The sequence below is a fragment of the Schistocerca nitens genome, chromosome 9 (assembly GCF_023898315.1).
Source record: "Schistocerca nitens isolate TAMUIC-IGC-003100 chromosome 9, iqSchNite1.1, whole genome shotgun sequence".
Taxonomy (NCBI): Eukaryota; Metazoa; Arthropoda; class Insecta; order Orthoptera; family Acrididae; genus Schistocerca; species Schistocerca nitens.
This window is the reverse complement of record NC_064622.1, coordinates 494,574,942-494,588,467: the sequence shown is the minus strand read 5'-3', so window position 1 is coordinate 494,588,467 and position 13,526 is coordinate 494,574,942. Positions and strand designations below refer to the sequence as shown.

Here is a 13,526-nt window from a genome sequence, read left to right as displayed (position 1 = left end):
TAAGTTGGCGGAAGTAAAATTGTACTGCATTCAACCACAAATGCTGGTTCTCTAAACTTCCTCAGTAGCGATTCACGAAAAGAACGCCTCCTTTCCTCTAGAGATTCCCACCCGAGTTCTTGAAGCATTTCCGTAACACTCGCGTAATGATCAAACCTACCATTAACAAATCTAGCAGCCTGCCTCTGAATTGCTGCTATGTCCTCCCTCAATCCGACCTGATAGGGATCCCAAACGCTCGAGCAGTACTCAAGTATAGTTCGTATTAGTGTTTTATAAGCGGTCTCCTTTACAGATGAGCCACGTCTTCCCAAAATTCTGCCAATGAACCGAAGACGACTATCCGCTTTCCCCACAACTGCCATTACATGCTTGTCTCACTTCATATCGCTCTGCAATGTTACGCCCAAATATTTAATCGACGTGACTGTGTCAAGCGCTACACTACTAATGGAGTATTCAGACATTACGGGATTCTTTTTCTTATTCGTCTGCATTCATTTACATTTATCTATATTTAGAGTTAGCTGCCATTCTTTACACCAAATAAAAATCCTGTCCAAGTCATCTTGTATCCTCCTACAGTCACTCAACGACGACACCTTCCCGTACACCACAGCATCATCAGCAAACAGCCGCACATTGCTATTCACCCTCTCCGAAAGGTCATTTATGTAGATAGGAAACAACAGCGGACCTACCACACTTCCCTGGGGGACTGCAGATGATACCCTCACCTCCGATGAATATTCATCAGCGAGGACAACGTACACGAAACGCGGTTTCTGCAGCGATAACCGCCGTTGCTGCCCGCAGGTCTCAAATCGGGACCTGCCACCAGAGTTGGGGGACAAGCACAGGTGGCCGAGGACTCGCGAGGAACCGACAGCCGCGCCGGCGCACTACAGAAACTTTCCGCCCATTTTCGGGGCCCGGTAAACAGCCGCCGGCCGCTGGCGACCGCCCCGGGTCAACAGCTCGGCCGGCGTGCAGCCTCGCCTCGCAGAAAGGGGGGAGTTTTCCGGCGGGTGCGACACTGGCTGTGGCGAGCGTACCGTGTATCAGGGACACCGCCCACCGTCGCGACTGTGCGGTCTCCTCCATCACCGGTACGAGCGTCCTGGAGTGGGAGCGGACATTTTGTGCTACAGCAGCGGCCCGAAACGAGTATTCCTGCTGCCCACCTCTCTCACTCGTATAATAATATACATGCAGGAGGGCATGGTAAAAACTGATGCCGCCGAATTTTTAATGCGAAAACATTTAAAGCTTTTTAAACGAAACAATCGATATTAACGTTCTACATATTTTCAGCCCTCTACCGCTAGATGACACCGAATCGCAGCGTGTAACGTAACTAAGTCGTTGCGTGAGAAATAGTGTCCCGTAACCAAGTTTGGAATCCGAAGAGTTGGAACACGCAGAGAGCGCCCTGTGTTGCAGCGTGACAATACCAGACCACACACCAGCACTGCGAGGCCAACAACAATCCGGCCCTTGCGTTCGCTGTCGTCGATCGTCCTCCACAAAGTGCCGACTTGGCCCCATCCGAATTTCATCTGTTTCCAAAACTTCCAGAACACCTCCCGGGACTTCACCTTTATAGTGATGAAGCGGTAACGGATAATGCCACAAAAACAAGTCCAACTGTTTGCTACTCGAGAGGAAAAGAGCTGAAAGTGTATAGCCGTGTGAGAAGTATGCCGTTTCTCTACATTCAGAAGACTGTTTTGTGATCTTCCATACCCAACAGATATGCACGATGTCTAATGATGGATAAATTCCGGAACGTGTCATGTGATCAATAAAGTCATTCCCTGCCTGATGGGTGACTTTTACCATTGCGGTCCACTCAGCCGGAATGCAGAACTAATTTCAAGTTGGATAACAAATAAGAAAACAAATATTCTGTTAGTGTGATGTGCTTAAAAATTCAAAATTTCCGGATTGTTTCCCTTTACTTGTGGAGCGAAACCTTGCTTCTTCCCAAATTTCATGATTCTAAGTCAACGAGAAGTAGCCTGTAAGTTTTGATGAGAGAGATAGTATCAATACATGTGACATAAATGGTCGTACCTTTGATTGCATTTACTTACAAGGGAACCTCCCCATCGCACCCCCCTCAGATTTAGTTATACGTTGGCACAGGGATAGGCCTTGAAAAACTGAACACAGATCAATCGAGAAAACAGGAAGAAGTTGTGTGGAACTATGAAAAAAAATAAGCAAAATATACAAACTGAGTAGTCCATGCGCAAGGTAGGCAACATCTAGGAGAGTGTCAGCTGACGAGTGCCGTGGTCCCGTGGTTAGCGTGAGCAGCTGCGGAACGAGAGATCTTTGGTTCAAATCTTCTCTCGAGTGAAAAGTTTATTTTTTTATTTTCAGACAATTATTAAAGTTCAGGCACTCACACATAATCAACTTCGCTCTCCAAAATTCCAGGACATGTTTAGATTTGCTTGGACATATGTAGGATTTGACGGTCTACACACGGAAACATTTGAAAACGTAAAAAACGTATGTTTTGACAGAGCACAGGGAAAACTGTGCGACTGTGAAACTGTTGCATTCATTTGTTGTAGTTTATGTGACAAAGTCTTATGTTTTCATCACTTTTTTGGGAGTGATTATCACATCCACAAGAAAACCTAAATCGGGCAAGGTAGAAAAATCTTTTTACCCATTCGCCAGGTGTGCAAGTTAGGTGGGTCGACAACATATTCCTGTCATGTGACGCACATGCCGTCACCAGTGTCGTATAGAATATATCAGACGTGTTTTCCTGTGGAGGAATCGGTTGACCTATGACCTTGCGATCAAATGTTTTCGGTTCCCATTGGAGAGGCACGTCCTTTCGTCTACTAATCGCACGGTTTTGCGGTGCGGTCGCAAAATACAGACACTAAACTTATTACAGTGAACAGAGACGTCAATGAATGAATTGACAGATCGTAACTTTGCGAAAATAAAGAAAGTAAAATTTTCACTAGAGGGAGGACTCGAACCAAGGACCTCTCGTTCTGTACTTGCTCGCTCTAACCACGGGACCACGGCGTTTCTCAACTCAAATTGTCCTTGATGTTGCATATGTTGCACATGAACTATTCAGTTTGTATATTTTATTCATTTTTTCACAGTTTCACACAACTTCTTCCTGTTTTCTCGATTGATCTGTGTTCAGTTTTTCAAGGCCTATCCACTGCGTCAATTTATAACAATCTGAGGGGGGTGCGATGGGGAGGTTCCCTTGTTAGAACCATCAATTTTTGGAATTCAATATGTGACATAAATTTCAACTTTATACCCGTCTTCTTGTTCCTGAGAAAAGGAGTTCTGAACAGTCAGACGGCCATGTAGACAGACGGACAACAAAGCGATTCTACACTGAAGAGCCAAATAAGCCGGTACACCTGCCTAATACCGAGTAGGGCCCCCGTGGGCACGCAGTAGTGCCGCAGCACGACGTGGCATGGACTCGACTAATGTCTGAAGTAGTGCTGGAGGGAACTGATACCATGAATCCTGCAGGGCTGTCATGAATCCATAACAGTACGAGGGAGTGGAGACTGAACAGCTCGTTGTAAGGCATCCTAGATATGCCCAATAATGGTCATCTCTGGAGAGTTTGGCGGTCAGCGAAAGTGTTTCAAGTCTGGAGCCTCTCTGTAGCAATTCTGGACGTCTGGGGTGTTGCATTGTCATGGTGGAATTGCCAAGTCCGTCAGAATGCACGTTGGCCATGAATGGATACAGGCGATCAGACAGGAAGATTACGTGCGTGTCACCTGTCAGAGTCGTGTATAGACGTATCAGGGATCCCATATCACTCCAAATACACACGCCCCACACCATTAGAGAACCTGCATCAGCTTGAACAGTCCCCTGCTGACATACAGGGTCCACGGATTCACGAGGTTGTCTCCATACCCGTACACTTCCATCCGCGTGATACAATTTGAAACGGGACTCGTCCGACGAGGCAACATGTTTCCATGTTGATGTTGACGGGCCCAGGCGAGGCGTGAACCTTTCTTCCGTGCAGTCATCAAGGGTAGACCAGTGAGCGTTCCGCTCCGAAAGCCTATAACGTTGATGTTCCGTTGAATGGTCCGCACGCTGACACTTGTTGATGGCCCAGGAATTTGAGGAAGGGTTGCACTTCTGTCACACTCAACGCTTCTCTTCAGTCGTCGCTGGTCCCGTTCTTACAGGATCTTTTTCCGGCCGCAGCGACGTCGGAAATTTGATGTTTTACCAGATTCTTGGTATTCACGGTTCACTCGTAAATTGGTCGTATGGGAAAATGCCCACTTCATCGCTAACTCGGAGATGCTGTGTCCTATAGCTCGTGCACCCGTGTCCACTGCAGTCGTAAGTGTCGATGTCGTTGGATCAACATGTTAACACGTTCACAGGCTCTGTGTAATAATAATCTGCCCTTTGTCATAGTCGCTTATTTTCGCTACGGTTATCCTCCACCCTTCTCTGCTCCTCTTACATACTGTTGTTACCGCGTCATCTGCCCGCGTCGCCACAAGGTGGCATCCAAAGTCGCAGGGCAGTGGACATAACTCTTTGGCTTATGAGTGTACGATGTCAGTGGGTTAACGAGATATCGATACTGTCGCCGTATTGGTATCGATACCAAATAATCGATGTATAGATTAGATTAGATTAGATTAGATTAATACTAGTTCCATGGATCATGAATACGATATTTCGTAATGATGTGGAACGAGTCGAATTTTCCAATACATGACATAATTAGGTTAATTTAACAACATACTTAAGTTAATATAACAACTTTATTTTATTGTGTTTTTCTTTATTTTTTATTTTTATTTTTTTTTTTATTTTTTTTAATATTTTTTTGTTTTTTTTTCTTAATTTATGTCTAAAAATTCCTCTACGGAGTAGAAGGAGTTGTCATTCAGAAATTCTTTTAATTTCTTCTTAAATACTTGTTGGTTATCTGTCAGACTTTTGATACTATTTGGTAAGTGACCAAAGACTTTAGTGCCAGTGTAATTCACCCCTTTCTGTGCCAAAGTTATATTTAATCTTGAATAGTGAAGATCATCCTTTCTCCTAGTATTGTAGTTATGCACACTGCTATTACTTTTGAACTGGGTTTGGTTGTTAATAACAAATTTCATAAGAGAGTATATATACTGAGAAGCTACTGTGAATATCCCTAGGTCCTTAAATAAATGTCTGCAGGATGATCTTGGGTGGACTCCAGCTATTATTCTGATTACACGCTTTTGTGCAATAAATACTTTATTCCTCAGTGATGAATTACCCCAAAATATGATGCCATATGAAAGCAATGAGTGAAAATAGGCGTAGTAAGCTAATTTACTAAGATGTTTATCACCAAAATTTGCAATGACCCTTATTGCATAAGTAGCTGAACTCAAACGTTTCAGCAGATCATCAATGTGTTTCTTCCAATTTAATCTCTCATCAATGGACACACCTAAAAATTTGCAATATTCTACCTTAGCTACATGCTTCTGATTAAGGTCTATATTTATTAATGGCGTCATACCATTCACTGTACGGAACTGTATGTACTGTGTCTTATCAAAATTCAGTGAGAGTCCGTTTACAAGGAACCACTTAGTAATTTTCCGAAAGACAGTATTGACAATTTCATCAGTTAATTCTTGTTCGTCAGGTGTGATTACTATACTTGTATCATCAGCAAAGAGAACTAACTTTGCCTCTTCATGAATATAGAATGGCAAGTCATTAATATATAATAAGAACAACAAAGGACCCAAGACTGACCCTTGTGGAACCCCATTAAGAGAGGTACACCGCGACTGTCACTTGGGGCGCACGCTGAGAGACCACCAGCCGCTGGAGGCGCAAACAATGAATGGCGCCTGAGCGCACCGAGGCGGTCGGTGTCGAAACGACGTCCGCAGCAAAATCCGTAGGAACATTCCAGCAGCGGTGGCGGTGACGACACGGGCGGCCGCTGTTTACCGTGAATTCCAGTGTTCCGGCGTCTGTGCGACACGTGCTTAGCGGACGTGGCAGCGGTTACCGCCGCTACTGTGGCTCGCACATTAGGCCGTCCCATTTGTACGCAACGAGCCGCCTGCAGCGAGGTCCGCGTCATTATTCACCTGACCGGTGAAGCCGTTGGAGAGCTGCTCGCAAGTTACTGGCTTCAAATCACTGGCCGGCCGCGTCATTTACGTGTCACACGGCAGGCATTCTGACGATCAGCTTGATAATGGAAGCAAGACTTAAGAGAAATCGAGACCCTTTCGTATGATTTCATGGCGCAAATGTCCACGAAATTCGAGTAAGCTATAGTGAAAGACAGGTAATGTACAATATACAAGACCCAAGAGAAAACAATATGAATGGATGATCAAGAACCAAGTATAAGGCAGGATGTAGCCTTTCGATTGTACACTGAAGAACCGATAACGGAAATTAGAAAAGCTACAAAAGTAGCATTAAAATATCAGGGTGAAAGGGTAAGATTAATTGATAATATTCGCTGATGATAAAGTCATCTTCAGAAATATTAAACGATAGTTACACCACCTGTTTAACTGAATCAAGTGTAATGAGCACACACTGTGAACTGAGACGAAACCAAAGTAAGACGAGAGTGAAGGGTTGTATCAGGTGTTATTTTATTAATAAAATTAACATTAGGATTGGAGATCACGAATCGAACAAAGCAATTATGCCACGTTAGAAGTAAAATAATACATAACAGACGATGTAAGGACGACATGAAAGCAGAGTAACACAGGCTAGGACGGTTTTCCTGCCCAAAAGTAATCTAATAGTGTCAAACATCGCCCTTGCTTTGAAGAAGAAATTTCTAAGAAGGTACGTCTGGAGCACAGCATTGTATGGACTGTGGGAAAATTGGGAAACAGGAATGTCAAAACGTTTCAAATAGAGTGCTATAGATCGATGTTGAAAATCTCCGCAGAATTGACGACCATAAAAATATGAGAAAAACACTGACAAGAGAAAGGGACAGGACGATAGGACATTTGTTAAGACAACAAGCAGTAGCTTCCCCGGTATCGAATGAAACAACAAGTTTACTGTTACCAGTCACTAATTTATTCGCATCCACAAAGCGTTTCGACGATTTACACCTTCATTGTTAGGTGGATTTACATGTGTTAGTAAGACATGTGTGCGTGTTGTGTTACGATTTTGGGGTAAGTTGTGGCACTGTCTTTGGTGGTCACAGGCTCCTTCCTCTGTCGTTAGAATTCACATAACTGTCATATTTTGTAAACAAAGATGGTGTCTATCACCTTCCAGACACCATTATTGTTTGCAAGATATGACAGTTATATGTGATGTGTTACGATAGAGAAAGGAGCCTATAATCACTAAAGACAGTACCACAAATTACCCTAAAATCGTAACACAACAAGCACATATGTCATACCAACACATGTAAATCCACCTAATCATGGGGAACAAACCTTAGAAACGCATTGTGGATACGAACAAATCAGTGGCTGGTAACAGTGAACTTGTTGTTTCATTCGATATGAATAACAGTCACGGTAAAGTCTAACCTAAAATGTTCGCATTTAAACTTCCATGATAGTTCAGACAGATGTAGACGGCAGACCTGTAAAGTACGACAGAAACCGGAATATATCCGACAAGTAAGTGAGGACGTTGGCTGCAAGTGCTGCTCTCAGACGAAGAAGTTGGCAGAGGTGAGTATAATCTGCGGCATGTTCACGTAACCCATGGTTACCGAAACATTAGTATCGAATAATTTGATAACCTACCTCTCCTAACTCACAAATCTGAGAGCTAGTGAAAGTTGTTCTATTTATTATAGTCTACTATCTCAACCTAGCTCTTTAAGTTACGTAAACAATTTTCATCCCACATCCTTAACTTCGATACACGAAATTCTATGGTAAATTTGCTCATGCTACTACGTACGACAAACATCTGTAGACCTATGTTTCCGCACCAGATATTGTGAACGCATTCACTATTACACATATACGGAGTGAACATTAATAAAACCGACAAACTAGAGGGACGGATTTCTTACTGTATATGGAGGAAAAACGGTCCTATGTGTCCGGAAATGGATGGTGTGCGTGCAACAACAACCCATCCCGGAACACTGTACAGAACTGCATCGCATCCGTGTCATAAGAGATGTTCAAAGTGCTCTCCATGGGAGGCAATGCACGCGCTCACAGGTAGCATACTTTCGCACGTTGTACTAGGATGTTACTGTGGTTCGTCTCAATATCCTATAGAACCTGGTCCTACAAATCTGGTAAACGCACAATCCGCCGCCTCCCTGAAAGGACCCATGATCTCTCTAACTACCAAAAAGGATTTGAAATGTTGCTGGATGTGGTTGGTATCTGTGAGAGTACTGGTTTCGGTATAGCTGTACTGCCTCTCACCCGTTTCCATCTGCTTGGTCGTACAGAAACACCATCTCGGCTGGTTCCCGACACGAATACCGGACCATTCTGCTGCTTGCAGTACGCTGCGTCAATCACACAGCCCGCAACACACAAGGAACAAACTGCACGACGTCAGAGGAAGTTTCATTCGTCAGCGCCATCTACAGTGGCAACGAAGCTTTTCCGGATACATGTTCATAGGGCCATTTTTCCTGCATCTCCAGTCAGGAATCCGTCCTTGCAATTTGTCGGTTTTTTTTTTAATGTTCACCCCGTATATCAAATCAAAACAAGCAACGCAAAGCAGGGACCCGACTTCGAATCCCGATCCGGCACAAATTTTCAACTTTCCGCATTGATGTAAATCAGTGCCTACTAGCAGCTACGTGTAATAATTCCTTTGTATCTTGATGAACTACTATGTTGGTAATGAATAGACTAAAGTTATCAAATATTTTCTTGCATGTAATAATAACACGAAAAGACTGTCTGATGGCATAGGATTTTCACTAGATAGCTTACCCATGGCCTTTGCTGAAGTATATGCACTCTTTGACTAGCAAATGATATCGTGATCTCTTTGTATTGTGTTTGTTACGTGGTTCAAATGGTTGAAATCGCTCTGAGCATTATGGGACTTAACATCTGAGTCTTTTAGAACTTCGAACTACTTAAACCTAACTAATCTAAGGCAATCACACACATCCATGCCCGAGGCAGGATTCGAACCTGCGACCGTAGCGGTCGCGCGGCTCCAGATTAAAGCTCCTAGAACCGCTCGGCCGGCGTTTGTTACGTGACGTCAAAATTTTGCAAATGGTACGTTAATTGCGTACATCTCAGCAGTGGGAAAGATTCGCTGAAATCGTAAGTGGATAAGACACAATTTAAGTTTCACGTCAATTTTTTTCCTTAACGACAATATTACCACAATTTTCCGCACCGCAGTGCGAAAGTAGATGGAGACTGCACTCAAACACAGAACAATACTGACGCAGACGCCATTTTGAAGTATGGGTCGATACTGCAGCACTTGAGGATGGAACAAATTACCGAAATGTGGCTCCGCTCACAGAGTACAAAGTAACAAGTGCAGATACTTTGTTATTTTGGATCTATCTTGGTAGAGTAGCACTCATTCTCAATATTTTCGCGCCACGATTCCAGATTCCACATATCATGTAGGCTCTGTCTTTGACCCGTCGAACTGTTGAAGGAGATGCTGCTGTCGTTTAGGCGTACTGGCCCACACAGCCGGACTACGGGTATCCTTCTTGCAAAAGTAAAAGACTCGGTGTCTTAACGAGTGTTTACTGATTAAATTCGCTGTTATTTTCCGTCCCGCTCGAAGCGAGGAAGTTTCCGTAATGAAGGCGACGTCCGTTAGCCGCCAGGAGCTGAGGATGTGTCAGCGCAAATCTCCTTCTCGCCAGGCACAGCTGGGTCCCGAGCCTTCCATTCCCACACCTGAGACAAAGACTGCGTTATGAGCGCAGTTCCACGCTGTGCTGCACCAGAATAGCCTCTGCGGCCTTTCAGGGCGGTCAGGCCTGCGACCTTCGCATTCTGTCGTGAGACGCGGACGTTGGACGTCTTGTCGCCTGCTCGTGGGCTCACCGTCCTTCAATGTCTTTCCAGCCGGCCAGCTTCTACGATTTCAAGAGGCGCGCGTTCCCAGACCCTGGGCCGTAACAACTTTCCATGAGTCAGAGGTCGCTCATGTCAGCTGATTTTTCCCTTGCAGTCCGAATCTTCATTAGAATGATTCCCCATTCCTCTTTACTGCGCCTTGCGGTGTGCATGCGACAGAACGCATAGCTACGAGGGTAATCCGAAAAGCAAGGTCTCATATTTTTTTATAAGTACATAGACCCGTTTATTTCTACAATGGTTTACATCAGTTTACAGCTTGAACATTTAGCTATTTTTCGACATAATCACCATTTCTGTCGATGCATTTTTGTAGACGCTGTGGCAGATTTTGTATGCCCGTGTCATACCAGATCGCCGCCATGCCGTCCAGAAAGTTATTAACCCCTTGAGGCGTAGCGCCGTATACCGATCCTGCCTTGGAGGCGGTTAAGTGGGAGATGTGTCTCAGAGCTGGATAGTGACAGATGGTGACGCGAGACTGGACGCGCACGTAGTTTATGTATCAGCCGATAGAGGACAATATTGGATAGGGGACTGATTTAGTTTCGACTGTGCCCACTATAGTGCACTAAAGTAATAGAATGTTTCCCATAAACTGTTCTAGTATTTTCATAAAATGTTATTATGTCTTTTTGTGTAGGTAAATTGTTATAAATGTGTTTCAGCATTATGCATAATGCGTGAATGGGGTTTAAGGTTAATATGAAGATAATTGTTTAACGAGTTATGTAGTGGGATTTATTGTGGGAACATTTCGAAGAAGTATGGATGTGGACAAATGGATTTTTGTAGAATAGATTTGTAAAGTAAGTTTATGGTAAAGGGAAAGTTAATTCAGGTATAAACAACAATAGTAAATAACTTTATGCATAAACAAAACTTCAACATATTAGATATTACGTCGGTAAAAAGTGCAGTCGTTAGGTTTACTATTTTGCGATTGGTTATTGATGAAAAGCGCGGACTGACGCGGGAGAATGTTGTTTTGCTATTGGCTGCTGAGTAAACTGACCAGTGGTAAAGTAATATTCTTCGCGCGCCTTTCTCTGCTGGTAGAGAAGACAGAGTATTCTAGAGAAGAGTCGGAGCCTAGCCATGAAACAGTTCGGACGTGTGTAGTAGTAGTTCCGATGGAAATGAAAAGTTGCCGGATCTAGCAGTGTTTCATACATCAAAAGTGTTGTAAAGTGACGGAATAAGTATTCCGATAGGTGTGTAGAAATTTCGGAATTTTTAGGTGAATTTCGTGACGAGAAAAGACATAAATTCCGCGTGGCGTATTGAGCAGGTCGGTGGCTAAAAACTGTGACTGCATTAGGTACCGACAGACTTAATATTTGGCGAGCATTCTCAATCAAAAACAATCCGTATTTTTGTAGTTATTACGTTTTCGGGAAATGCAACACCATAAACTTGCTAACGTGAGTGAAAGGGATTGTGAGTGACTGTGTTAAGACTAGCACGCGCTTGGTAGTGATACTTGTTCACCTAAGTTTCAGAATATATTAAGTAAGGACGAAATTTCCCAACCTTTCATTTCGTGTGAAAGCTTTCTACCGAAACGTAGATTAGTGACTTTAATTGCAGCCTTGTTCACGTCGAAGTACAGTAGGTTTCACTCTGCTTCCCTACTGATGATATGCTGAGACAATGTTCACAGGTATGGCCAGGTTCTTCGTAAAGGGACAGAAAGAACCGTGCCACCGCACTCTTCTTTCACCTCGTCGTCGGAGCTGAATCGCTGGGATCACAATTAATGCTGACAGCTACTGTGAGACTCTGGAAAATCTCAAACGGACAACTCAGAACCGGAGGAGAGGAATGTTGAGCAAGGGCGAACACATTCCCCATGACAACTCTCGCCCACACATCGCTCGGCATACCGTTGCTCTCCTGGAACAGTTTCAGTGGAACATAATCACCCACCCACCCTATAGTCCTGACTTGGCGCCCAGTGACTATCACCTGTTCCCTAGGTTAAAAGAACATTCCGCCGGAAAGCGATTCAACTCCGACGACGAGGTGAAAAAAGAGGTTCATAACTTTCTGAATAGCATGACGGCGAGCTAGTATGACATGGGCATACAAAAACTGCCACAGCGTCTACAAAAATACGTAGACAGAAATGGTGATTATGTCGAAAAATAGCTAAATGTGCAAGCTGTAAACTGATGTAAACCATTGTAGAAATAAACAGGTCTATGTACTTATAAAGAAATAGGAGACCTTACTTTTGGGATTACCCTCGTAATATGTTCCAAAACGCCGCACATAAGAAGGGGGTTTCCCGGCGCTCATACCTTGGTGATAAAAATATTGGACAACCCTTGGGCTCGGAACCATTTGTATAACCAGTAACAGCATCGTGCTCGTGTCACTATCCTACACTACAGGCTCGAAGCATCAGTATTGCATACTTCCTCCTGAGTAAACAAAAGGACAAACTGGTTGGTGTTTTCTGCATTTATGTGGTCTACAGTGTGATTGATGGGACTTGGGGAGGCACCATTAATTCATGGGCGGTTCCTTGGAAAACCCCACAAAAGTTTTTTACCATATTTTCGGAGACCAGCGGGCCAAAACCCAGCCGAGGAGACCGAAACCGCTATGCGCAGATCCAGAGGTTCAAAGTTACCCTACTTGCACGCGTAAAGTACGCACGCAAAATCCGATGTGAGGCGAAAGTGAAGTTTATAAAGTGGCGTCGAACGGAGAAATATGTTGTGAAGTGTCTCCGTTATCATCTTGGAACCGCATGTTGTAGTAGTGAAGCACATGCAGTTAAAATCCGGTCTGAGGTGTAAAATTAGATTTGCGTTATTTAGTTTTACATAAGTAAACTATGTAAATTCTATTGACCAATACATTTCTGTCCATATGAGTTACATGCCCAGATGCAGCAGGGAAGAGGAACAAACGGAAAAATGCTCCTATCGTAGGAGAAAACATGCGAATATATTCCTGTTTATTTAAAAGAGTCTGACTGGAAAGTGGGGTACCAGCTGCCGTATTCTACCCTCCTCAGCAACTGTAATAACTTTCCCAAAAATTTTGGCACGCGGACGTATTCGCGCTTTTTTATCGTGAGAGAGAAGAAGACAATGGCAGTGGCGAAGAGATGGAGAAGAAATAAATACTGGGAGGTGGTAGGCAGTGGCTGCGGCGTAGAGAGAGCGAAGGGGACAATAACAGTGTGAAAGAAAGAGAGGGTCACAGCGGCAGTGGTACAACAAAGTTGACAGTGTAAGGAAAGGGTGGAGGAGACAGTGATGGAGGAGGAATGAAGAGAAAGTGGAAGCGGGCGAGAGCAAGTGAAAACGAGAGACAGAATTTATGAGAATCACAACGAGGTAGTGACGACGAGAAGCGATAGCAGTAGGAAGGAATGAATGACATAGTAAGAGAGGAAAAGAGGGAGACAGTGAAAGT

The 13,526-nt window shown here is 43.9% G+C and overlaps 1 protein-coding gene across 1 annotated transcript in view; it reads left to right on the top strand.

Moving 5' to 3' along the window:
• The window catches only part of LOC126203023 (scavenger receptor class B member 1-like), a 196,331-nt gene that overhangs the window by 92,241 nt on the left and 90,564 nt on the right, over positions 1-13,526 (top strand). The gene's annotated exons all lie outside the window — the stretch shown is intronic.